The sequence below is a fragment of the Typopeltis vanoorti genome, chromosome 5 (assembly GCF_054136105.1).
Source record: "Typopeltis vanoorti isolate ZY-2024b chromosome 5, IOZ_Tvanoo_1.0, whole genome shotgun sequence".
NCBI lineage: Eukaryota > Metazoa > Arthropoda > Arachnida > Uropygi > Thelyphonidae > Typopeltis > Typopeltis vanoorti.
Genome location: NC_143553.1, coordinates 160,871,801 through 160,898,028, shown reverse-complemented (window position 1 = coordinate 160,898,028; position 26,228 = coordinate 160,871,801). Strand labels below are relative to the sequence as shown.

The window sequence follows — 26,228 nt, the reverse complement described above, 5'->3', positions numbered from 1 at the left end:
GAAAAATATAATTAATTATAAATATGTCAAATTTATCCCGAACACCCTGTATATATATATATATATGAAAAATAAATCAGAGTAACAAGTTCGGCGAGGCCAGCAGTTAAAGAAAATACAAGGGTGGTCTGAAAGGTTCTCGGCCAAATATTGTAAAATAGAATTTATAATTTCAAAATTATTTTTCTTTTTCAACATAATTTCCCTTAAGACTGATACATTTATTCCAGATTTATTCCAGAGATGCTCCAGCAGTATTATCCTGTCATTGTAGTGGTTCTCAGTAAGATCTGCAAAATACCCCTCTACAGTTGCAATCACTTCTTGATTCGAAGAAAAACGCTGACCAGCGAGAACGAGCTTTAGTTTTGGGAAGAGATATAAGTCAGAGGGTGCAAATCTGGAGAATAGGGTGGATGATCCAACAATTCATAGTGCAGATCCCTTAATTTTTCCATTGCTAAAACACCTTTCTTAGCAGGTGAATTGTCCTGATGAAGTGTGATTTTTTAATTCTGCAAACTGGGTCTTTTCTGACGAATTTTTTCTTCTAGTCTGGTTAAAAGATCGAAATAATATTCCCCGGTTATTGTTTTACCCTTTTTAAGATAATTAATAAACAAAATGCCGTTAGCATCCCAAAACACCGATGCCATCGGTGTTTTGGGATGCTAAAGACAATGGAATCGACTTTGTCTTCTTTGGCGCTGAACAACCGGCTTCTATCCACTGTTTTGACTGCTTTTTGGATTCTGGTGTGTAATGGTGAATCCAAGACTCATCCTTAGTAATAAATCGACGCATCGACGCACAAAATCAGTTTTATTCTTGTTAAAACGCTCCAAGCACTGTTACAGATTTTCATGCGAGTGCGTTTTTGATCTGCGCGGCACCAACCTTGCGCAAAACTTTTTCATTTGTAATTCTTCATGCAAAATATGTCCTACACGTTCTTTTGAAATGCCTATAGTCTCAGCATTTCACGCACTTTTACTCAGAGATGTAGCAAGGGTATCATGCGATACCCTGCAATACCATATAAAGCGATATGGTACTGGAAGACTCGCCGGTCATCCAATACCATATCGCACTTAATCAAAGATTTTTGGTGTTGTTACACTTTTTGGACGTCCTTCACTTGGATCATCTTCAAGGCTGGTACGGCCACGTTTAAATTCGGCAGCCCATTTCTTAATTGTCAAAAACGAAGGGGAAGAGTGCCGATAAACATTTATGAACTTCGAATAAATTTCTTTTGGAGTTAAATCTTCGTTTACGAAGAATTTTATAACCTCACGATACTCAATTTTATCCATTTCAAGGGATACAGACAACACTTTGGCTTCCGACAGCTGTATAAAACAAACTACTCGATAGAATGACTTGCAATTTCACATGGATGCTTATGACAGATGTACCAACTTAAAAAAATTCTTGCAATAGTATTGTCATTTATGGTTGAGACCGAGAATTTTTCAGACCACCCACGTATAAATGGACGTGTTACGTTTTACGTGTTGAAAAGTGCCCTTGGAAATATCTTTACAGGAAATAAAATTTGGAAAGTAACAGTCTGCAAGACAGAGGGTGAAGAGTGTCAGTGAGAGAGGGAGAGAACAGGGCTGTCGCCAGATTAGATCGCGCCCTGGGGCAAACAATTAAATATCGCCGCTGATGGAGTATAAGACAAAAATATAAGAAAATCTCCAGTTGCTATTTTCTTTTTATTACAAGAGAAACATTAATGCAAAACGATTACATAATAATATTAATTAAATGTTTGCCTACAGGGATATCGCTCAATAGAATTATTTTTAAGCTTTAATAAATTTAAATTATAAGCTTTGTCTGCCTCCATCGATATAGTTGCTAGACCAACCAATCTTTCTTGGGTCATTGCTGTTCGCAAATAATTTTTTATCAGTTTAAGCTTGGAAAAACTTCTTTCCGCACTTGTTAACGGAATTGTTAGCGTAGCGATGGCGCCTACCGCAATATGGCTGAACGAACGCCCTTATTAAGCCGCGCCGTGAGGCAGGCTGCCTCTATGCTACATCCTGTCGACGGTACTAGTAGAGAACACTCCCTACCATTGCTGATTAGGTGACAGTTCTCCAGGTGTCGTAGAAGTTGACTGTTGATGACCTTCGTTATTTTAGACAACATTGAGGTGAAAGCAATTGGTTGATAGTTTAATAGTATAAACTGATCAACTTTTTCGGATTTTTTATGTTCTCATTTTTACTCAGCTGAAAAAAATAAGTAAATGTCATATGCATAGTAAACAATGAATGGTGGTATGCAAAATTGTAACTTGTCTAATGAAGTCACGATATCCTTGCTACATCTCTGAGTAAATGACATTTTTAGCTTCCTTAAAAATGAGAACATAAAAAATCTTTGGTTCTTAAAAAAATCTTAATTCTTTTTCAAAAAATACCTTTTTTAAAAAGGAATTAAGATCGAAAAAGAAATATTTTCATTGTTTCTATATAATTTCTTCGTACATCATAATTTTTCTTAAAAAATGAGAGAATAAAAGTTTAGGAATAAATAATTGATTTGCATGCAAAAGGGCGCGAACTTCAAAGAAGGGTGGGCGTAATGGCTGTTGCCAAGTGTTTATATATGTGATCAGTGATTTAAATAGTCGTTATGATTTTCTGAAGAAAAATTTATTTTGTAAAATATTTGCCACTGATGCTGGTAGATGGATTTGATCTACGGGATATTTATATATAGAGGTAAGTGTTCTTCATTCTGTGAAACATTTACTTCCTTTGCTGGTAGATCGATTTGATCTACTGGATATTTACATTGGGCTCTAGGTCCCACTTCTCAAACTATTCTAATAGAGTTGTTGCCTTCTATGAATCATGACAAAACCTCTCAATGAAGGCATATTTGAAGAAGTTTACAGAGAATTCCTAAGTTAAGGAAAACTTTTGAGCGACAACTGGCCAGGGAAAGTAAAGCTGTTAGATACATTCCCCCCTACAGCAGTCACAGAAGATAGGATGGATAATTCTAATGAAGGTAGTATGTTAACTGAACCAGAATCAAGTCACTCCACGAATACAGAGAATGCTGCATCTCAGGATAATACTCCGCAGTTTTTAGAAACCAACACAGAATTTCAAACAGTCAAAAAGAAAAGGAAAATCTCCTCTACTGCAGATACACCCAAAACAGTGGAGATAGAACCAGATAATGTAATTAAAGAAAGGGTACCCCCAGTCGTCCTAAGGGCCAAGGAGCACTGGACGTCCGTTGCATCCACACTGAAATCTTCAGATATCACCTTCATTAAAGCCACAAACACAGAAGAAGGGATTCGCATACAACCTAAAACATCATCAGATTACAGAAAAATGACCAAACTTCTAGACAACAACAATTTGCCATATCACACTTTTGCACTCAACAGTGAAAAAAATTTAAAGTAGTGTTAAGGGGAGTAACTGAAACATTACAAATAGAAGACCTCACTGCAGACCTCCAACTTAAGGGATTTAGCCCAATTAAAGTCAGCCGAATGCGGAGAGCTGATGAAACACCCTATCCCCTAATTCTAGTGGAAATAAGCAAAGACCAAAAACATATATACAATCTCCAAACCATCTGTGATCTAGTCATAAAAGTTGAGGCATTGAAACATAAATCAACTACAACCCAGTGCCATAGATGCCAGAAGATTGGGCATGCCCAACGATGCTGCAAGGCTGAATTTCGTTGCGTTAAATGTGGTGGCAAACATGCATCAAATGAATGCCATAAACCTCGTACACTTCCAGCAAAGTGTGCAAACTGCGGAGGACCACACCCTGCAAACTATAGGGGCTGTATAGCATTTCCTCAAAACCAAAAATTACAACTCAAAACCAGTAAACCTCTTCAAGAACAAGCGTCTTCCCATCAAACCATAGTCTCCACAACGGATGGAAGATCGTATGCTGATGTTACAAGATCAACCTTCCAAAAAGACCCAAAACCAAAGCAGTCACAGCAAACCAACAAACCTATCCTCCTGAACATAACAAGCCACTTAGGTGAAATGCTTGCTGAACTCCAACAAACCAACCCAACTCAAGAAGCCAAAGATATCATCTTAAGGCATACACAATCACTCTTTATGGAAATTCTTAATGGATAAATCTAAAAGAAAACCGAAATCATTTCATGGAATGCAAATGGTTTATCTATCAAATTACAGGAGCTGCAGGAGTTTGCAGCAGACATCATCCTCATAAATGAAACACATTTTCGTCCAAGTGACAAAATCAGAATCAATACTTATAGCACTTACCGTACAGACAGATGCTTTGCTAGAGGTGGAGGCACTGCCATCTTTGTGAAAAGTAACATAAAACATAATTCAATAGCAGAACCCCAAACAGAACACATGGAAACTACAGGAATAGAAATACATATGGAAAACACAAGCAGCATTACGATATATGCAGCCTACAACCCCCCAAATAAAAAATCCTTGAATTTGACTTAGAGGTGATACTAAATACAGGCAGAGCAGTGATTATAGCCGAAGATCTTAAAGCCAAACACTCAGTCTGAAACAGCAGAAACTCAAATATTAATGGAAGAATACTCAACTCTTACACCACTTCAAGAAATATAACAGTAATAGGGCCCACTGAACCCACACATTATGGAGCTACCGGTCGTCCTGATGTACTAGATATAGCTATATTAAAAAACATAGCGCACAGCTATCAGATACAAGCAATCAACGACTTAAGTTCTGATCATAACCCCATCATATTACAACTAGGCACCATACAAGATATAACAGAAAACACCACCACTTTTATAAATTGGAAACAACTTCCCTCAGCCTTCCAGGAAAACCTTGGTCCAATACCGCATATAACATCGGCTGAAGATGTAGAAAAAGCAGTGAAGACTCTTGAAAAACAACTGCTGACAGCTAAACGCAGGTAACAAATATAACCAAATGTACACCATCAAATAAACTTCCACAGGATATAAAACGTCTTATCCAAGAGAAAAACAGATTAAGAAGACAATATCAGAGAACAATGGACCCAGCGGATAAACAAGCAGTCAATAGAGCAACAAACCAGGTTCGATATGCCCTAAAGGACCACCGTAACCAACTCTGGAATAACAAAATTCTCCAATTAAATACAGAGGATCAATCAATATGGAAAATGATGAAATCACTCCGTTCAAAACGTTTTACATTTCCTCCAATCCAAGGTGAATCTAATGTTGTCTACAACGACGAGGAAAAAGCTGAAGCATTTGCTCACAGTTTAGAAAAACAATGCAGCCCAATTATATCAATACAGATATACATTTCATAAGTAAAATTCACACCCAAGTGCGTAAAACAACTCAAAATGCCTCATTCCAATCCAATAACAAATCCGTGTCACCAACAGAAGTATATGAGATTTTAAGAAAACTAAATAACAAAAAGGCTCCAGGTCCAGATGGAATAACAAATAAGGTACTCAACTTACTTCCTCGCAAAGGGGTTATGCATCTAGTAGCCATCATTAATGCCATCCTCCGGCTAAATTATTACCCACAACGATGGAAAATTGCCGACGTTTTCCTAATTCCCAAACCTGGGAAAAATACACAGTTTCCTGAAAATTACAGACCAATCAGCCTTCTTTCATGCATAGGTAAGATAGCCGAACGTGCTATTCTCACACGGCTTCAAGAGGCAACAGATATCAACCATATAATTCAAGATGAACAATTCGGCTTTAGGAAATATCACTCCACAACGCTACAAATTTACAGAGTTATCGAACATATAACCCAAGGGAATGAATGGCACCAACACACTGGCGCAGTTTTTCTAGACATCACTCAGGCATTTGATAGAGTATGGCATCATGGACTAATTTTTAAACTATACGAAGTTGGTATTCCATTGCCACTAGTGATACTTATCAAATCATATCTACACAACAGAAAATTTAAAATAAAACTCTCAACGGTATCAGATCCACAGAGAGGAGAATCACGGCCAGAGTACCTCAAGGCTCTCTACTATCTCCCCTACTTTTCTCCATATACATGGCAGATCTCCCCAAACTGTCTCCAGCTATCACCGCTCTGTATGCCGACGATACAATCATTATAGCCAGATCCCTCCGTCCACACCTGGCCACAATCAAGCTGCAGAGAGCAGTCAATGAATTGGAGGATTGGTACACCAAGTGGCGTATCGCAATTAATCCAAACAAAAGCTCTGCAGTACTTTTCACCAGACGTAAAGCAGAACCGAATACAAGCATACAAATGTTTGGTAAAATCATCCCTTGGCGCAATTCTACCAAATATCTGGGAATTCATCTTGATAGACGTCTAAACTTCAAGTCACATATGGATAGTGTTGCCACTAAGGCAAGTCAGACTATAGCACAGCTATATCCACTTTTGATGTTCCAAAACAAAGCTAAAGTAATGAAAGTTGTGAAAATAATTCATTCAAGAATGAATTATCTTGTTGAATAATAATTCATATGGAATCTCTCATTGCGATCACTGACGAGGGTCATAAGGTCTATGCTACACTGAACAACAGGTGATTACTTGTGTCGTCATCCTCGAACAAGCACATTGCTACAAATCTGCACATCTTCATTAATCCACTTAGCTCCCACTTGCGAGTTCCGTTCTTTCCAAAATTAAAAAATGTCAACCAAATAGGTCTCTATTAGTGCAGCATCCACTTCGTATTTGTAATATACAGCAAATGTAAGCTCTTGCACCATTCAAATTATCATGAACTATCAATGCCCCCCCCCCTTCCTCCCAGAGTGAATTTTACTCGTCGATCAAAAGTCTTAATTATCTACAATCTCACAAGAGTTTGGCTGTTGCTAGTGTGGCGTGTCTGGGAAGTCAGTTTTATCTAGGAGACCGAAATATTTATAGTTTGACCTTCACGGTGACTTAAGAGATAACAGCAAAAACTGTCTAAAAACTTCACCTGATAACCAGTTTTAATCGCAGTAATTCGAGTTTGTAGATTAAAATTTGATATATGTGTTAATATTACTGTGATGAATTTAGATTTCTACTTTGTGAGAAAAATTAAGAGAATGTGGAAAAACAGAAGGATATCTTTCGATTTGTTAAAGAAATAAAACTGATTGATGATTATTTTGACATTAGAGACAGCAATGTATTCGTAATTCCATCTTAAAAGTTGATATATTTGGCCATTAAACCCCTATTATATAAATAATAACAGGGGCTTGCGTAAAAAGTAGATAGTCAGAGGTTTTAAATATTTTTCGTTCCTTTTGGATCGAGATTCTATTTTTTTATGTGAATATCACCCATAAAAGATAATAAACTGTTCACACATTGATACCAGGTTGAGATAATCTAGTTACTACTGTCTTTTAGAGACCAAACATGGTAATTTTCGAGACGTACTCTTAATAAGCAGACACAGTGACCCCACTTAAGTGGGAGAAGCTGTAGAAGAAGAAAGAAAGAACTCTTAATAAGCAGACAGCAAAATTTAAATACTTGAGTTTGGACTTTCGTATGTATAACCTTCCAACCAATCAGTACCACTACCACTCTGAATTGATGATAAAAAAAGTCATTGAGATGATAAACCTGTAAATCATGTGCCTGCTTCAGCATGAAGTACAGAAATATGAAGAGAAAGCTGTTTCACCACCATTTTCCAAATATCCAAATTCAAAGGTAATTTTTGTGATGCGTTTATCGCATTTGGAAGTTCGAAATATGCGGAAAAATAGCCGCAGACTACATTTGACTGCTTTTATTCTTTCTTTGAGAAACAACCCATACTGTCCACAGTATAATTCTCGTGCAGTTGATTGATTACGGGCATAAAATTTCTCACATTGTAAGTACAGTGTATACGTGTTTGGATAAAATATCAAAATTATGATTAAAATTAAACGTGAAAAAATATTGTTTATTATCGATAAAATTATACAGTTTAGTATAATTCAAAATTACTTAAAAATAAAATCCATTATCATAACCCCAATAATGTTCTAAAATAAAAACTATAACAAATGTTATGTCTTTAATTGTAATGTCCAGATATTTAAAGAGACGGAGTAAACACGATAAGCGCTACGAACACTCTACCAATGGCGCAAACTGCATATAAACAGCAGTGGAACTGCGCGTCGGACAGTGCCGCATTACGCTAATAGCTCGTATCTCACAATCACGTGTATATGCTTGACACTGTGGAAAACACAGTGCCGCTAGCGTCCTTCGCCCTCCTAAGTGCAACAAGATAGATTTTTATTATTTTTTATACAAAATAAGAGAATTGTATAGGATTGTTGATGATAAAATTAAATATTACAAGCAAATATAAATAAATTAATAAATACATTTATGTATCGAGAAAAATTGGAGGATGCTGCATTTCCGCAGTGCCTGTGCACGAGCCGTCGCTGATCGTGACATTTGGCATTTGTTTAGAAATTCGTCGGTTTAAAGACAAGTGCCCTTGAGGCGGTGGTAGGTTTTTTCTATCAGAAATTCGGGTATTTCATCCGAAAAGGGCAAATCGGCTCGTAGACACTACACAAACGGAGAGAATAGAATTACACTGACCTTATGACCTTAGTTATTTTGCTTATGCAGTCCTGACAAATCGATCTCACCTATTGTAACGAAGTCGCTACATTATGTACAGCTTTAGGATCATTTTAGGGATCATCCATAATTAATGTCACACTGTTGGCGTATGGAGAGAGAGAGAGAGAGAGAGAGAGAGAGAAACTGAGAATTGTGACATCTAAAGATAAGAATATAAGTTTCTGATACGAAACGTACGTAACCTAATTTCAAATTCTATTAATACTTTAACACATGGCTTTAAAATATTATATTTGGTTATTTATATCTCTCTTCTCTCTACTGAAAAGTTTAGAAATAGGAATAAATGTATCAGGAAATTCAGAGGGGAAATTTCAAGTAAAAATATAATCATATAAATATTAATATAAATTCACATACGAATTTCTTGTACTTTAAAAACATTTTAATGCTTCGTTAATTATAAGGAAGTCATGTTTCTTGATGTATGGGCAATTGTTGACTATGGGGAATGATGAGCAGGTGGAGGTGGAAATCCTAATAACAACCAAACATAGAATTTTTGTATACCACCGCAGGCTCATCTAACACTGAAATTAGCTACCATCTAAATACAACGAAAATGCAAGTTTAGAATAGGATTAAAATCAATAAAATAAAATAGTATGACAATTTTCTGTCTGATATAAAGAGGGGAAAAACTCACCAAAGGTAGCTTCAGATGAATAAATATATCCGACTTTAGTTGCTCGAGTTTCGTTTGATGTAATATTCATGCATCCCAGCTGAAATGGCACTTTAAATTTCAAGGTTCGTATCACAAGCGAAAAAGAGAGATAAAGTGTTAAACGTACCGTTTTAAATATCATATTTAGCACGTGTTTTTGATTATGGCATCCGAATGAGATAACGGTGAGTAAGGAGCAGTTGAGATTAAAGGTTATCAGTCTCACAGGTGATGATAATGTTTGCGGATGAGTCGATGGACGAATCACGTGACTTTAGCTCATACAGGTTCTTATCTTATAAGCTCTGGTGTGAAATAGTGAGCGTGCAAAATTAAACTGGATCTTTATAGGAAAAATGTGATCATCGTTTACTCATGAAGATGTATTTTACTGAAGTGAGATACTCTTCAAGTGTGGGAAAACGAGCGAACTGTTGTTGTTGAGAAGAAGAAGTCATCTTCAACAAGATGACAGTCTTATCGTTAACTGTAGAAAAATGAGAACTCTTGGCAAACAAAAAAAAATGTTACGTGAAGAGTATACATATCATAGCACAAGTGGTAAACGCATTTTTTGTATAACTCCTAGATGCCCTGTTACACAAACGAGGGTGCCATCTGTCTGTCAGGCTGAGAACTATCGCTTATTAATTATATTACGGTAAGAGGAAGGAGTTAAATGCGGTAAGTGAAAAATAAGGAAAATATTAGGTGCAAAAAGAAAGGGGATGTGAGAATGTTTTTGAACCCTCGAAACGTCAACGGGCACTTGGCATGGCTTCTTAGTATTTTGAAATGAATATCATATACCAAGAAGAGATAGTTCCATCACAAAAATCTCAGACTGCCTTTTTTATTATTGAAGTCACAGAGCCTGTGTAGCTTAGTTGCTTAGACCAGCCATTTGGTTGAAAATAGCGGTTGAATCCCGTCTGTAATGTGAGGAACCTGGATCAGGTTTTCACAATCAAATGGTGGGTTAGCCGGTTTCATACGGCTTAGTTGTATAAAGGGGTGCTTACACTATGATACTGAATAGGTATCAGAAAATTTCATATGTGTAGGAGGGAGTCTGTTAGATTTAGGGTGTTGAGTAGTATTCCCAACGGATCAGCCTTGAACAATTGTTGTTCAGTCTATTGCATTAATGACATTGAGAAGGATATGAGTGGAGATGTTTAACTGTTTGCCGATTTTGTGAAGATAGGCAGAGCAGTCAGGGATGCTACCGTTATCCAACACTTATAGGATAATTTGAGTGTGCAAATCATAATGGCTCTCTCAGTTCAATTATCTTTAGTGTAAAGTTATGCCGTTTGGGGTAATGGAAATTACAGCCGCATATTATATTACTGGAATTATTCTGGGAGAAACTGATGAGGCTAAGGATGTTGGAGTTATGGTTAGCAATGGATGCAAACACAACCCAGAGGATAATTTGCGATGCTGAAACGAACCTTAACATGTAATGAAGCCAATTTTCCCTTTACAGACTTTGATACTTTCACATGGACTATTTTGCGCAGATCTGGTCTCCTAGTTTCTGAGAGGATGAAGAAACTGTGGAGACAGTGCAACGAAGAGTAATAGAGATGATATCGGAAAGAGATGGAAGCTAAATTTTCACAAAATAATCAGTGAATGGATCTGTTTGCTGCTGAAGTGGTGAGTCCATCTACACTCGATGAGTTTAAGAAACGTTGTTATGACTGCTGGCGTGGGTAATGTATAGCCTCACACCATGAGGACCTGATTTAATGAGGTCTCTCTTACAACTACTACTACCATAACTAGTAATAATAAATTGGGCAAAATGGTATCACTGAATAAGGGGAATCTAAGGCAGAAGTAGCAAATTATAGACCAATCTGCATCTCAAGAGTGATCGTATCGTTATACTATTCGAAATTTGGTGAAAAGAATTCATAATTGAATGGATAGGAATGTTCTTTATAAGGGGAAACGTGTTTTTTGTTTTTTGAAGTGTAGGTTTTGCCTTAGTAATTTGTTTACTTTTATAATAAAATGACAATGCATGGATAAGGGAAATGACTATTCAGCGATATTGTAGACTTTGCAAAGGCATTTGATAAAATTCTACGTTTGAATCTGCTAGATAAATTGGAGCAAAAGAGGAGATAGATAAGAATTTTACTGCTTGGATTAGAAGGTGACTCAGGAACAAAGAGTGGTTTATGGAGGAGTTCAGTCGGCAGGTGAGTGTCCACTGGTGTACAGCGGAGCTGATTACTTGATCCTCAGTTGTTTATTTTGTACATCAATGCTATCGGAAATTATTTAACAGAAAATATTCAGTTCTTTGCTGAAGATACTAAACTGGGAAGAGGGATGGTAAATGAAGATGTTGCAGAGATCCTGCAAGAATATTTTAATCAACTAGTAGTATGGGCAGTGGGATTGCAGTTTGATGTGGACAAGTATAAAATCCATCATGTGTTGTATATATTGATAGTACGGAACCGCAGAAAACTGATGAGGCCAGAGATTTGGCACGTGATTGTGGAGAGGGAGTCGAAGTTCATAAGGGAATATTGAGAAGAAAACCAAAACCGCGAATCAGATTACGTGGTTGTTGCAGAATATACTAACAATCGAGGGTATTGTTCCCCTTTATAAGGCTTTAATAAGACAACTCGACTACTCCATGCATATCTGGTCACCCGAATTCCTTGGGGATGAAGAAGTGGTGGAGAGGCGAACAAAATACTACAACATTCCATAGAATGTTAAATATGAGAATAGATTGCTCTGTTTGCTAATATATCAGATTTTCGAACACTACCGTCATATGTTCTAGATCACAGTTGCTAATGGAAAGCGTCTAAAATAAAATCATATGAAGTATTAAGAACATAAAGATTGTATAAATTTGATGTGTGCATACTTTCACTCCTTCCAACAAATACTGTATTAGGTTTTTTTAATGTCTGGGTGTTGTTTTGATTTTATATTGCTGAGGAAAGAAATCACCTTTTTTCAGAGGAAGCACTTAATAAACAGCATTTTCCACAAAGTAGGCTAGTGTCATCAGAAAATATCATAATTTTAACAATTGAAATGAGTTTATATTTTACTGGATTACATTATAACATTGAACATTCGTTAAGTTTTATTGACACCTCACAAACTACGTAACATTGAACTCACCATATGGAAGTATGACAGTCTTTTCTCAAAATTTTGAGTTTGTTCTTCATCTTGAAAACTCACTTCTGGTTTCGCATAGTGAGTAGGTTTCGTTTGGTGTTGTCCTGAGAAGGATTTCAATGCAACGTCGACGCGAGGCCAGGAGATTACTTATCATGAAGAGTAAAGAATGCTCGAGTTTCTGGCTGTCCACTCACTGATGAAGTATATCTGATAGGAAGAGGTTCTTGTTGGTCATTCAAGGGTGAGGAAACATTTTTTGGGGAAAAAAAGGATGGAACGATGTGCGTAGAAATGAAAGGAAGAATTTTCCAGTAGCCATCGAGATTTTTTAAGAAGGCTTATGGAGGTGCGATACGTGCTTGAAAATCAGTGTTAAAAGCAGAATGTTTAGAATGTAAGGGATAATTCGTCAAATCTTCTTGCAACAAGAGCATTAAATGCCTTAAAATTCATTTTGTGTATTTGGTTTTTTTGTAGGATATATAATTTAATCAATTATGTATAGTGCGTTACACATAATGCAGCGCTCGCTACTTTAAATGATTTCACCAAGAGAATAAAAAATTGTTGGGTATGTAGTGATATATTGTGGTATCTTTTCTCAAATATCATATCTTTCTTCAGATACACAACAGTTTGCAATTTCTTCTTCTGGTACTTTCTTCATAGTCGACCTCAATCTGCTATGGTAAAAATACAATGTAGACTCCTTTCTGTATATCAACGAATTTCTCTTTTGAGTACATGTACAAACGACAGTTATTTTTGCAAGTAAAAATACATAACATATTTCGCTGTCATATGAAAAACTTTCATATCATAAATTAATCAATTTAGATGATATTATTCTGTAAATCTATTCTGATTGCAACAGACGGAAGTCTTCCAGCTAGGCTGCAAAGAGGATACATAATAAAAGCATTTAAGTTATTAAACGGTAGTTTATAGGTTTGGCATTGATTGAAGACACTGTGCCAAAAATGGACTGGGCACAATGGGAGAAGTAGATTCATCCGTCCTACCTTAGGAAGAGGCCTTTATCCAGCACTAGGGATTTTACAGTTTGGACATTATCATAATAATTATAAAACATTCACCATTTATCACACACATGCATTTCTTTTATTGTATTTTGAGTAATCTTTTATTTTGTATGATAATTCTCTTTTATTTTGTAATTCTCTTGCACGCACAATGCTTTCATTTCTCCAGATCCATAACGGTTCAAAAATTCTATAAGTTTTTTAATCATAATAAGGGAAACGAGATTGAGAAATATATCTTCCAAATTATCATAAAGTTGTCCTGTTTGACTCAGTTTGAACGACTTCACAGAACTTGTTAATTTATTGAACACAAATCCCACTTTTGAGAGAAAGTGTAACATTGTTGTATTGGAAATAACTCTGCGCCTCCAAGAATGCAAATATAGTCTTATTGGATGTATATGATCAGCAATTACACTTAACTACGACACTGAGCTAACTCGTAAATTGGCCAGTTTCATTTCGATTCGGGATATCACAAGACCACGTCATTTTTGGTTTTGGTCAAGAGGTGAAATGGACATCAATGGACAACTAATATCAACTTCTGGACAACGTGCTATATATCAACTAATTGATATCATGCCGATTTGCGTGTGTGCATACTACTAAATAACATCAAAATCCATAAACTCATCTTGATTAAATTTTATATGAATATCGAGTTGTGTGCTTGATTAACAGCAATCAGTTGTCCATAACTAATGCTAGAATTTTAATACATAGGATCGCGAACTGGCTCGTTTTCACCTTTTACCATCCTTATCAACAACATTTTCAGGAAAACATAATTAATATCACTGTATGAAGGAATCATTAAACAACACTAAAGTGAAATAAATTTGATCATGATATCCTAAACTACGAACTTCGATCTTCTGCAAACATATTATTCTATTTCATATTGATGCTAACACATTCATCAGGAATCCTGTATATGCGAAGTTTTGGGTAATCCATAACTATATTTAGTGGAATGGTAAATCATTGTTCTGTCAATCATTTTCATTACAACACACAGAGGTTCAGCTTGCCTCAGATTATTCCATAAATATTTTTTAAATTATATACATAATTTCTGTAGATTGTCTGTTGACAGTCTTTGGCATTTCATGTTCATCTTGACATTTTGTATCTTTTCCCTGCACCGATTAACCTTTTCTAATGGTGCAGTAGATTTTTATACACTTCATTTTTGCTCTGGGTTGCTGTGTTTGAGGAGACTTCAGAAACGACTCAACTTTACTAACTCGGTTTCTGAGCTTCTGTTCTACCTTCTAAATCAGGGTTTCTACTTAATCGTCTGCTAATACATACCTCGTCCCCTCTAGATTCAGTTTCACTGTTTGAGTATCTTTCCTCCCATCTCTAAATTCAGGTTCCTATACCTTAACATTCCTTTATTGTTATATTATAATTATATATTATATAATTATAATATTATAATTATAATAATGTTTATTATTATTAGCAGTAGCATTAGAAACCATTTGTCAACTTTCACATAGCAAATTAGCAAGTTGTGAAAGGAATAAGCTTCCGACAGAGTTCTTAAAGTTCTTAAAAGAACTGGGCGATGGACTGAGTCCTTGACTCTTTATCCCGTCATCTGAATGAAGAAAATCTGTATGGATGGAGTGTTATCGAGCTAAAAGCTCCAGTCATGGCTGGGTAACGGGCAATAGCCGAGCTTCAGTTAAAACTTCATTAGCTACAGCATATTGCCATTCGCTACCCTGGAAGTCCTAAAAAGGACTTTTATAATTCGGGGTCACCACCCGCTTCCGACAAAATAAAGGATAACAATTTAATAAATTTAAAAAATAGAAATTTGTGATAGGTGTGAAAATAAATTAAAAATATATTACGGCTAGATGAGAGAATAAGAAATAATATTTATTATATAGATTATTAGTTTATACTTAAAAAATAATTGTTAACATTATAGTTTAACGTATTCATAATTAATATTAATAAGGATGGTTAATATTAGTAATTAGAATAAATAAGAAATTGCGGTTTTCGTGGTATGTAATGTCCATAGTTTTTTTATCAAATAAGAACTACGTATTACATATTAGAAAGAAAGATATTTAATTACTAGTTTCGTACGTCCTCTCTTGTATATCTTCAGATTAAGTATTAATAGGAAAAAAGTATTAACAGAGCGATTTCTAAATTTATAATTTATACATTGAATGAACTTAAACCGGATGGTGAATATAGCATGGAGATGCCAGAAACGTGGCTTATTCTCTGTGTAACTACTCTCATTGCTTAAATTCGTTGATATGTTGGTCTTTGATACATGCCGACCAAAGGTCGCTTAAGATGAGACCTTAGTGTTTGTTATATTGGGTAGGACATGAGCCTCCGTAGCTCAATCGGTAGACGAAACCCTTTGGTAGGAAAGACCTTAGTTCGATTCCCAGGTCTTTCCAACTAAAGGTGGGTAAGTCCATTTCATAGGGAGTGGGGAGGGAGTTTCTTCCCGGAAACTTGGGTTTTACATCCGTCAAAAGAGACAAAATGACCCCTTCAACACACACATGTACAGACATAAATACTTACTGTAGGGCAAGGAAGACAACAGGAAACCACTTTGTTTCATAATCATTATTCCCTAGTAAAGTAGCCTATTGCTATCCCACTAATCATAAGGTTGAGGAAGGAAGAAAAAGGGTTAGACAACGTATCATTTCGGTAGCGCCTTCTTCTTCCTCCTCTTGTGCCTTTTCCCATCTATCTGGGGTCGGCCTTTTACATGATGCGACTTTACGCGCGCGATCCCAACCGACTTGTCGCAGAGCCTGATGTTGTTGGCGGGGGTATTTCTTGTCTGTAAAAGTGTGTGTTCACGGGACCGGTTTGCCTGTTCTGAGAGACGAAAAACCAGAGTTTTCCGGAGAAAAACCTCCACCTCCATATGAGACCGGCTAACTCAGTCGAAAGAGACTCAGCTAAATGTTCCTCACATTCTTGACGTGAATCGAACCCAGGTCTTTCCGACCAAAGGGCTGCATCGATAACGACTAAGCTCTCTTTAAATCAGTAAACATAGTTCAAAAGATATATTTCGGTGATTACACCACATTTTTTTATTATTCAGTTATACAAAATACTGACTGAAATGATAGTTCCCGACAAGTTTCGTAAATCGTAGGATTTACATCTTCAGGGGGTAAATAGTATAACTTAAAGTTTAAACAAGAGAATTAATAAATACAAATCATAACCGTCTGGGTATTCATAAACTCAAATGACAGAATGCAGAAATAAAACGTTATTGACGTTGAACAATACTGGACGATGTCACGTGTTCTTGTTCTCGTTCATGCAGTCCGAGCTCAGATTGAGGTCGATTTTTTATTAGAGCTGACCACACTTGATGGGGAATTAAACCTTCATTTTTATTGCATTGGGTTGGGTTTTTTAGCATATTAGCAGCTTCTTTAAATTTTCTTATATAACTGTTGTTTTCTATGTATGATAGAAAAGATTGAAAACAATGAAGATTTCTATGTATGACATAGAAATCTTCATTGTTTTTTGCCAGAGTACATCGTGACCCGTTTTTTTTTTTGTTCTTTTTTGTATTGTACGTCTTTTTGGTGTTCAGTCATGCGTATTTCTCCAGATCTTCCTGTCTGTCCTACGTAGCAAATCCCGCAAGAGCAATAGATTTTGTAGACTCCTGGTTTTTTAAGAGGATGATGAGGTGGTTTTGGTGGATGTAGGAATCTTGAGATTTTTTCCATAGGAAGGAAGGCTACTTTTATGTTGTGTTTGTTCATTAATTTGGCTAGCTTGTCTGTAACATTTTTGATATAAGGAAGCGAGATTGCGTTTTTGTAATCCTGTTTTTTTGTGTTGTTAGTTGGAGGCATTTTAAGGATCCTCTTGATAGTTTTTGTTTTATACCCATTCTGTTGGAGGATTTGTGTTAAGTATTTTAGTTATGATTTGTATTTATTAATTCTCTTGTTTAAACTTTAAGTTATACTATTTATCCCTGAAGATGTAAATCCTACGATTTACGAAACTTGTCGGGAACTATTATTTCAGTATTTTGTATAACTAAATAATACAAAATGTGGTGTAATCACCGAAATATATCTTTTGAACCAATTAGCCACAGAAGTCTATGCCTGTAAACATAGTTGTTTAATTCTATGTATGGCAATCCCAACTTATGTGCCCGTTTTACCCCACATCTTTGATATGTTTTTTGAAGTGTTTTTCTCAAGATCGACTGGTCTGTATCCATCATAACAGATACCGTATTCGTAGGTACAGAATTTTTTTTTTGGGGGGGGGGGGCATCAATTTCTTTGGCAACTCATAGAAATGCCATACATAGAATTCAAAACTGTGTTTGCAGAGAAAATTGTGCTATATGCTTTATAAACTTTGACACTCAAGAAGACACAGATACGAAAACTGGAAGTTTTCGAGACGAAAAGTCTCTGAAAAATAAACAAAACAAAATAGACATAAAAGAAAATAAATGAAACCATAAGACAAGACTTAAAATACTTAAAACTAAAAATACTTAGACAAGACTTAATAGAAAAGATAAAAAGAAGAAAACTTCAATGGTATGGACATGTCGAGGGAATGCCACCAAAAAGGCTACCCAACCTCGCTCTTTATACAAGATTAAAAAAAAAAAAAGGAAGACCATTAACTAAATGGATAACATCAATAAAGGATAACTCCCGATTATAAACCTATAGACAGCTCACCAGCCACACAAGAAACCGAGATTGCTGGAGGTTGTTGTGGAAACACGTAGACTCAAGCCGTGCCCGACAGAAGAGGACAGTAAGTAAGTTTGCAGATTTAAAAAAGCTGCCAAAATGATACGATGTCCAACCCAGCGCAATCAAAACCAAGGTCTCATCTTAAACCAGCTTTGGTTATCGTATAGGAGAGATCTACATAATGATGATATATTTATGACATAATAATGATAATGATATAATTAGACTATGAGAAACGTTACGTGACACGTCGCCAGCAATGCGACATGCGTCCGACATCTCCTTCCTATATTACGTATGATAATTATTAGCTTAGAATTATCTGTATTAATACTTTATTCCATTTGTACTTAATCTGAAGATGTATACGACAGGCGGTAAAACTAGAAATCAAATATTTTTCTTTCTTATATGTTATAATTATGAATAACTAATTAGCATACTATTATCATAAGTATTGTTATTATTAATTGTTATGAGAGATGATATTACCTTGATGGACCTGTGATTTCATGACTCCAGCTCGGATCCATCATGTCATGGATTCGCGTCATGGATGATGTCGGAGTCATCATCCATGACTACAGCTCATAGTCTTCTTCCAACTTTCTTAATCATTGGGTCTTCCCACCTTAAGGCTTGTCTTCCAGGTTTCCTTTTGGTATCTCTCGGATACCAGTTTGTTACTCTGACTGTCCATCTGTTGTCTCTCATTCTGGCGAGATGTCCTGCCCATCTTCTTTTGCTGTTGTAGATTGCTTTTATTACATCTTTCAGTCCAGACTTCTTCCTCATTATTGTATTATTGTGTGTCTTACGTGGTCTATTTTTTTTACATTGCACAATCTTCTTTCTATTGCACGTTGAGTTGTTATTAAGCTTTGTTCTTCTTTTAAAGTTGTGTTCCATGTTTCACTGCCATAAGTTAATGCTGGCAGGATGTGACTATTGAAAAGATGGGCTCTTATTTCTATATCTATGTTTTGGTTGGTAATTGTTGATTTTATTTTGTTGAAGGCTATCCAAGCAGCTCTTTTCTCCTTGATATGTAATTATTCATTTTTATAGACTGGCCGAAGTAGATGTAATCTTCAACTTTTTTTCAATAGTGTGGAATTCTAGAGTGATTATATAATCTTTACAGTATTTGTTTTTCATCCATCTTGTTTTGTGCGGATGTGTTTCCAATCCAATTTTTTGACAGTTTTGGCTTATGTTATTCAGCTTTGATTCTAAGAGTTTGGGTGAGTGAGATATAATACCGCATCATCGGCGAATAATAGGATGTTTAATATTTCATCATCAATGTTTATTCCACCTTTCATGTCAGTTTTTCGAATGATGCTGTCCAGAGTAGATGTGAAGAGATTAGGTGATAAGACATCGGCCTGACGTACTGCTCTACTTAAGTTAATTTTAATCGGGTGATTGAAAAGGGTGATATTTGTTGTGTCTTCTTTGTAGATATCTTTTATGAGTTGGATGTATGCTTTTTCTACGCCTTGTTCTATTAAAGCTTGGAATACTGCGTTATATTCAACAGTGTCAAATGCCTTTTTAAAATCTATAAAAAGAAGATAAAGTGGAATATGGTATTATCTGCATCTTTCTGTTTGCTGAGTAATAGTTTGAATGTGATCTATTGTCGAAAAGCCTTGTTTGAAACCGGCCTGTTCTTTGCAGCTATTTTCGTTGATGGGGGTTTGTATTCTGTTTAGGATGACTCTGGCGAATATTTTATATGTGTGTACTAATAGACAGATGGGTCTGTAGTTACTGATGTCTTCTTTATTACCTTTTTTATGCAGAATTATGGTCTTTGATGTTTTTCATTCAGTAGGTACTTTCCTTAATTGTATATATGGGGTAAATATTTCTGCTAGAGCTTTAAAGATTACTTGTCCACCCATTTTTAATTAAACAGATTCTATACCGTCAATTCCTGGTGATCGGTCATTTTTCATATGGTGAATAGCCATTTTCACTTTTTCAGGTCGGACAGATGGTATTTCTAAATTTTCCAAATTTTCTGGTACTGTGATTACTTGTTTAGATGAGCAAAGGTTCTCATAAAACGATTTTACTATTTTTTCCATTTCACCTCTGTTTGTGTGTCTTTTCCTTGATTGTCTATGAAGGCTGACGGTAGTGGTTGCTTTAGATTTATTTCTTTTTCTACTTTTTTTAGACTAGCTGCTTCTGCCAATTTTGTCGTTCTATATATATTATAGGTGTCGTTGATATTCTATCTCAGTTGTTTACAGATAATGTTATATTCTAAACGGTCTTTTCCTGTATCTTTTAGTATTCTTCTTTTCTTCAATAGTTCTATTGTTCTTGCTGATAGGCGATCCTTGGTCTTAGGAGGAAGTTCATACGAGGTTCTTTCTTTGCAGTTCATTAACTGATTACTAGAGTTTGTTAAATCTTCGTCGATGTCATTTTTTAATTTCCAGTCGGTTTCTTCCACATTTTTTCTACATTCTTCTGGGTCTTACGAGCACCGTCCAACCATAAAAACACTCAAAACTTTTCTGTTTTCAGTGTTTTTTATGGTTGGACTGTGCTCGTAAGCGTTCTTCATTTCTTCTTGTATTTTGAGGGTGGCTCTTATTGGACGGTGGGCTGAATGAATGTCGCAGTAGGTTTTCCCAATGACTTCGACATTTTTTATTATTCTTTTGCAATCTGTTAGGATGAAATCAATTTCGTTTCTTGTCTCTGCATTAGGAGATTGCCAAGTCCATCTTTTTCCAGTTCTGCTTGATAGGGATGAGGTCCCCCCCCCCCTCCCCCAAGTGCTGATATAAGTGTTGAGTGATGATATACTGAGAATAATATGAATACTGTGAGTTCTGAGAGAGTAGCTAGATTGATATGTAATCAATATGCATATTAAACGACTTTTGCTCTTAATAATGGTACAAGATTTTAAATTCAAGCAGCAATAATAACGGAAAGGAAACTTCCTTTCCCTTATTACTGGCAAAAGAAGTAATTTTTTGATAATTAGAAAAGCTAGTGCTGGATTGTCGTGTGAAGGAAAAGGGTGATATTCTCCCATTTATGAACTCCCAGCCAATCCGTGCGATAAGTAAATCCAATACGGGATTATTTGATTTATTTTTATTTTATTTTTCTTCTAAGCGAACTATTAAACATTTATTTATATTTAAATAAAGATAAATAACAAGTACTTAATAAATAAAAAATAATTTATTTAAAAAAGCATGCCGTACAAAACATACAGTGCAAGAAATGAGATAACATTTGTTGTGTTTACTACGTGATCGTTTTAAATAAATTCTTATTATAAACTCTAAATGAAAAGCGTTTATCACCTGGTGGTCAAAAAAAAAAAAAAAGTGACGACACAGCTGTTTTTGAAAAACAATTGATCGTTACTATTGACCACCAGGTGTCTCTCTTATCTCATTCTCACTAATATCAAACAAGAGTAATGTAAATTTGAAAATCTGCAATTACTTCCAATTTACTTTGGTGGAATACCTGAAGTTTTATACGTTTATATAAAAAATTGACTTTTTTCAGTTTGAGCCTCTCAAAGCTATTTCATTATGATTAAAAGAAACTAATGGAATGTCAAGAATAATCAAATTGTTGTTTTTTTAACAGCCGAGAACATTCTTCTGTATTTGGTGGTTTGTATCGATAAAGCCACCACAAGCCAGAACATATCATTAGAATTACCTATAAAGAAACAAATCCTAAATTAATTAAATCGTTCTTGTATTCGCTGAAGGAAATAAACACGAAAATAAACCGAGTATTTGAATTCTGTATTTCACTGAACTGAAGGATAAGGAAAACATTCACTTACAAATACACCTTCAATGATCATACAAGGAACTGTCGCAGCTCGAAAACCAACATCCCCTAGTAGATAGCCTCCTAACACTTGCCCCAGAAAAAGTCTGAAAGTTTAAAATATAATCTTATAAGCCTATTTCTTCTAGGTTTTTACAATGGCAAGAGAGTACAACCGAAGTATTACTGATGCTCCCCCCACCCCATTGACAAGAGGCTAACTTACGCTGTCATCTTATGACAGTTAAGGAATATACAGAAATACGTGGATATCTCAAAAAATAACTTTTGTTTCTCCCCTTATACTTACCCCAAAGACGAAGACATACCACATCCAGCGGTCACCAATCCCAAAGTTGACATGGTTTCGAGATAATTCCTTTTCCTGTAAACGGTAAAAAAATAAATAAAGGAATTTAATAAAGAGTTCTGAAAATAACTGAATATAATACTAGTACGCCACCAAGCAGTAAATGGCGAAATAGGGATTGTGTACTATCGTACTTAACAACTTTGTTAATCTATACTCTGCAGTTTGTATAGAAAGGTGTTTTGATCTGTATTTTATGTTATTTTTATAAAATATTCAAATGAAATAAAGCCTTAATATTGTTTTGTTATAAACCACGCAAACGTATCTGCATTATGCAGATATAGGGTGCTACTTTTTTTTTAAACATTTCAGTAATTTCGCTAATGATCACAAGATTTAGATGAGGGTACCCACACATACAGGAAACCCAAAATCTCTGTTTGATAAAAGTATATTTCTTTATAATTCTAATTTCTGTATCTATAATATATTCCAGGATATTTTTATTTGGCGATTTATTTTGACATGCAAGTGAGGTTTGTTTTTAATTACAAAGACTAACTTACAACTAGTAACTAAATTCCCCCTATCCCTCTCTAGGAACTGGTATATTTCCTTATTCAATCAAAATATCCCCATCTTCATTTTATATATTAATTCAGAGTCTTTCATAATTAAATGTGTCTACTCAGCCAGTTCCACAATCCGCAATCCATCGAGAAACCCAATGGCACTGAGGTTGGGAAATAAAGACTGGATCCCTACGTTATATGCTCCTGACTCGGCGGGCAGCTTCCGGGAAACCAAAGTGTTTGGGTTCCAGGGGAAGTATGGTTGTAAAGCTGAAACTTTAATGAATTGTCGGAAGGGCACCACCAAGGGGTGGAGCCTGCGAATTGATACCGATCATTGGAATCGGTATGTCTAATTAAATAAAGCTGTTTGTGAGAAGTTGTTGCCATGTGATTACCAATGAGAGATAAGTTTAGTACCAGAATATTAAGGTATATCAGTTGCAATCGGTGTGAGTATATATTTGGTGGGCAACTCAAGATTCTATATGAAATATGAAATAATATATAAGTAAAGTTTAACTAGCCAAATTTCAATAGATATTCTCTAAAGAGAGAATTTATCAGAGGGAGACTGGTGAGTGCATAAAGCACAATCGAGAATTCCTGGAGACAGCTCACGTCACACCGGGTCCGGCTGGCCTCACAGAGAGGTCCCGAAGGAGTATGCTCTAAGAGCAGCACTTAAATGGAGAAGTGGTCTCCCGACTCTATGCCTGAGCACAGGATTTCAAATGATGTCTCGAGTAGACATCATCTCGAACGCTTCCAGTATCATATGATGGTGTGATTCCATTTGACAATGCTGGAAAATATTCCCGGTGACTACTTTCGTTATACCGGGTCCGGGTGACCTTCGTGGATCCCGAAGAAGTATGCCTGGCTGCAGATCCGAGTAGATCGGGCATTCATGCTGCTTTTGGTGTGGGAATTGCCATCCCACCCGTGCACCTACGCACACGACTTTTCTCGTAGGGCAATTGAATTGGGAAGAGGTGAGAATGCCCTAAAGACTCTCACTGCGCCCCTATGAACATATAACGTAGGGGATCCAGTCTTTATTTCCCAACATCAGTGGCATTGAGTATCTCAGTGGATTGCGGATTGTGGAACTCGCTGAATAGACACGTTTATTTATGAAAGACTCTGAATGAATATATAAAATGAAGATGGAGATATTTTGATTGAATAAGGAAATATACCAGTTCCTAGATAGGGATAGGGGGAATTTAGTTACTAGTTGCAAGTTACTATGTAAATTAGTATGTAAGTTAGTCAGTACGCTACTTTGTAAGTTAGTTTTAAGAATGGAACAAATAAATCAGGTGCTTGGTCAATGAATATACAGAGAAGGAAAGATATATAAGAAAAAAGTAAAATAATGACCTAGGAACTGGTCTGGGTGTCGTGCTTAGAAGAGCAGCCACCAGGCTAGCAGGAAAAAGCATGTTGTCGTAAGGACATATGGTGATAATCATGTGATTGACACTAAGTTTACTTCTAGGAAAGAACATAATAGAATAGTCGAAAGGTTTTTTCGCATTAGAATAAAGCAATTTACGCGTACTTTTTTAAGACAATCATTAACTCTGTATAAAAAATACGAAACATGCCCAGTACTGATAATATTCTTATTTTCAATATGGTCACGACTAGGACCGTCTCAAAGTTTGAGTACCCTGGGCTAAAACAATTTGGGCCCTTAATCACATTGGATTAAGCAATAATTAAATAATACACATACAATAATTAATTAAATAACTTTCGTTGCAAAAATGTTATTTTAAAATATATCGACATTGCACATTTTTATTTAATTTAACAATATTTATAATATAATAAAGTTAGTTTATTTGTATTTATAAAATACACACAATAGAAAAAAGCTACTCCGTTCTTAAACGCCCTTGGATCAATGGTGCTCCTGAGCTATAGTCCATTTAACCCAATGTAAAAGGAGGTCCTGATCACGACACAAAACAAAAAGCAAGTAATCAAAACAAACTTGCTAAGTGTAATATATGACAATCACGAATTTAACATATCGACCGAGTGGCGCTGCAGTTGTCGAAGCTAAGATGTTATTTGAAGGGAAAAAGACATGATGTAATTTGTGGCCTCACGAGACGAAATCTACGATAAATGTTCGACCACCACTCAGAAGGAATAATAATAATAATAATAATAATAATAATAATAATAATAATAATAATAATAATAATAATAATGGGAAACAGGATTTTAAACTGTTTCCAGCTTCAGGTATCATATGAGAAACGTAATAATGAGATCTATTTCGTGTTTATTCATATTCTTCATATAATGGCACAAAAGTCAAGTGTGAAATTACAATAGGAGGCTACTGCTATAATATGAATGTCATAGATTTCGTGATCAACGTTCCTTTCTATTTAACTTGTGAAGTCGCTAATATCACCATTTTCTAATTGTCACAGAAGAAAAGAAACCAGTTTGAAATGGTAAGTTTAATAATGCAGTAATCTGAAAAGTTCCCTAATATAAATACATGTTGAGAACTATGACAAAAAAGTGGGTATGTCGAAACTAAACTCAATAATACAACCCAGCATGTATAGAGTCGTAGCAATCGTTATGACGTCACGATTGCACTTTTGTTTTTTTTACGATAGGTTATAACCCTCTAGTACATTATACCATGGACAAGATAATACTTTTTTTACTTAAATAAATGGTCCAGAATGGTCTAAAATGGTTCAAAATGGTCCAGAAACGCTGCTCTTGAAACTCTTGCAATACACTTCAGGCCTCCAATAAGCGGAGGCCTCACACAGGAGTTGAAATTCTTCTACAGTCTAACGATAATCACATGCATCCATACCCGAGGCCTGTTTATCGCTAGTCACTCGTCAAGCAAAGCTAATGTAATATTTTTTTTTCAGCTTTGCATTTAATGTTTGCAAAAAGTATGATATCATCATGGAGGATCGTAGGATCCGGTATTAGTTATATATAAGGTAAGTCGTTGCTTCAACATGAATCTATATAATAGCAACTATAACAGGAGTTGCCTATTTGAAAATTTTGTATACATTTTGTATACGTTTCAAACAACATGTATTACTTACATCAATTATATAATAATACAAAAATAATCAACTAACCTCGCATTATGTAAGAATGTCAATTTCCCTACGAAGTTCATTCCGCTATGTCCGATCTCTT

The 26,228-nt window shown here is 35.6% G+C and overlaps 1 protein-coding gene across 2 annotated transcripts in view; it reads right to left on the bottom strand.

Annotated features, from left to right (window-relative positions):
• Positions 1–9,438, bottom strand: part of LOC150107003 (MFS-type transporter SLC18B1-like) — a 42,092-nt gene extending 32,654 nt beyond the window's left edge. The window contains exon 1 of one of the 2 annotated variants that reach the window (XM_090392879.1): positions 9,311–9,438. The gene's annotated coding sequence lies outside the window, so the exon portion shown is untranslated. The remainder of the gene's footprint in view (positions 1–9,310) is intronic. The other variant, XM_090392880.1, reaches the window with a different exon arrangement.
• Between the last annotated feature and the right edge of the window lie 16,790 nt (positions 9,439–26,228).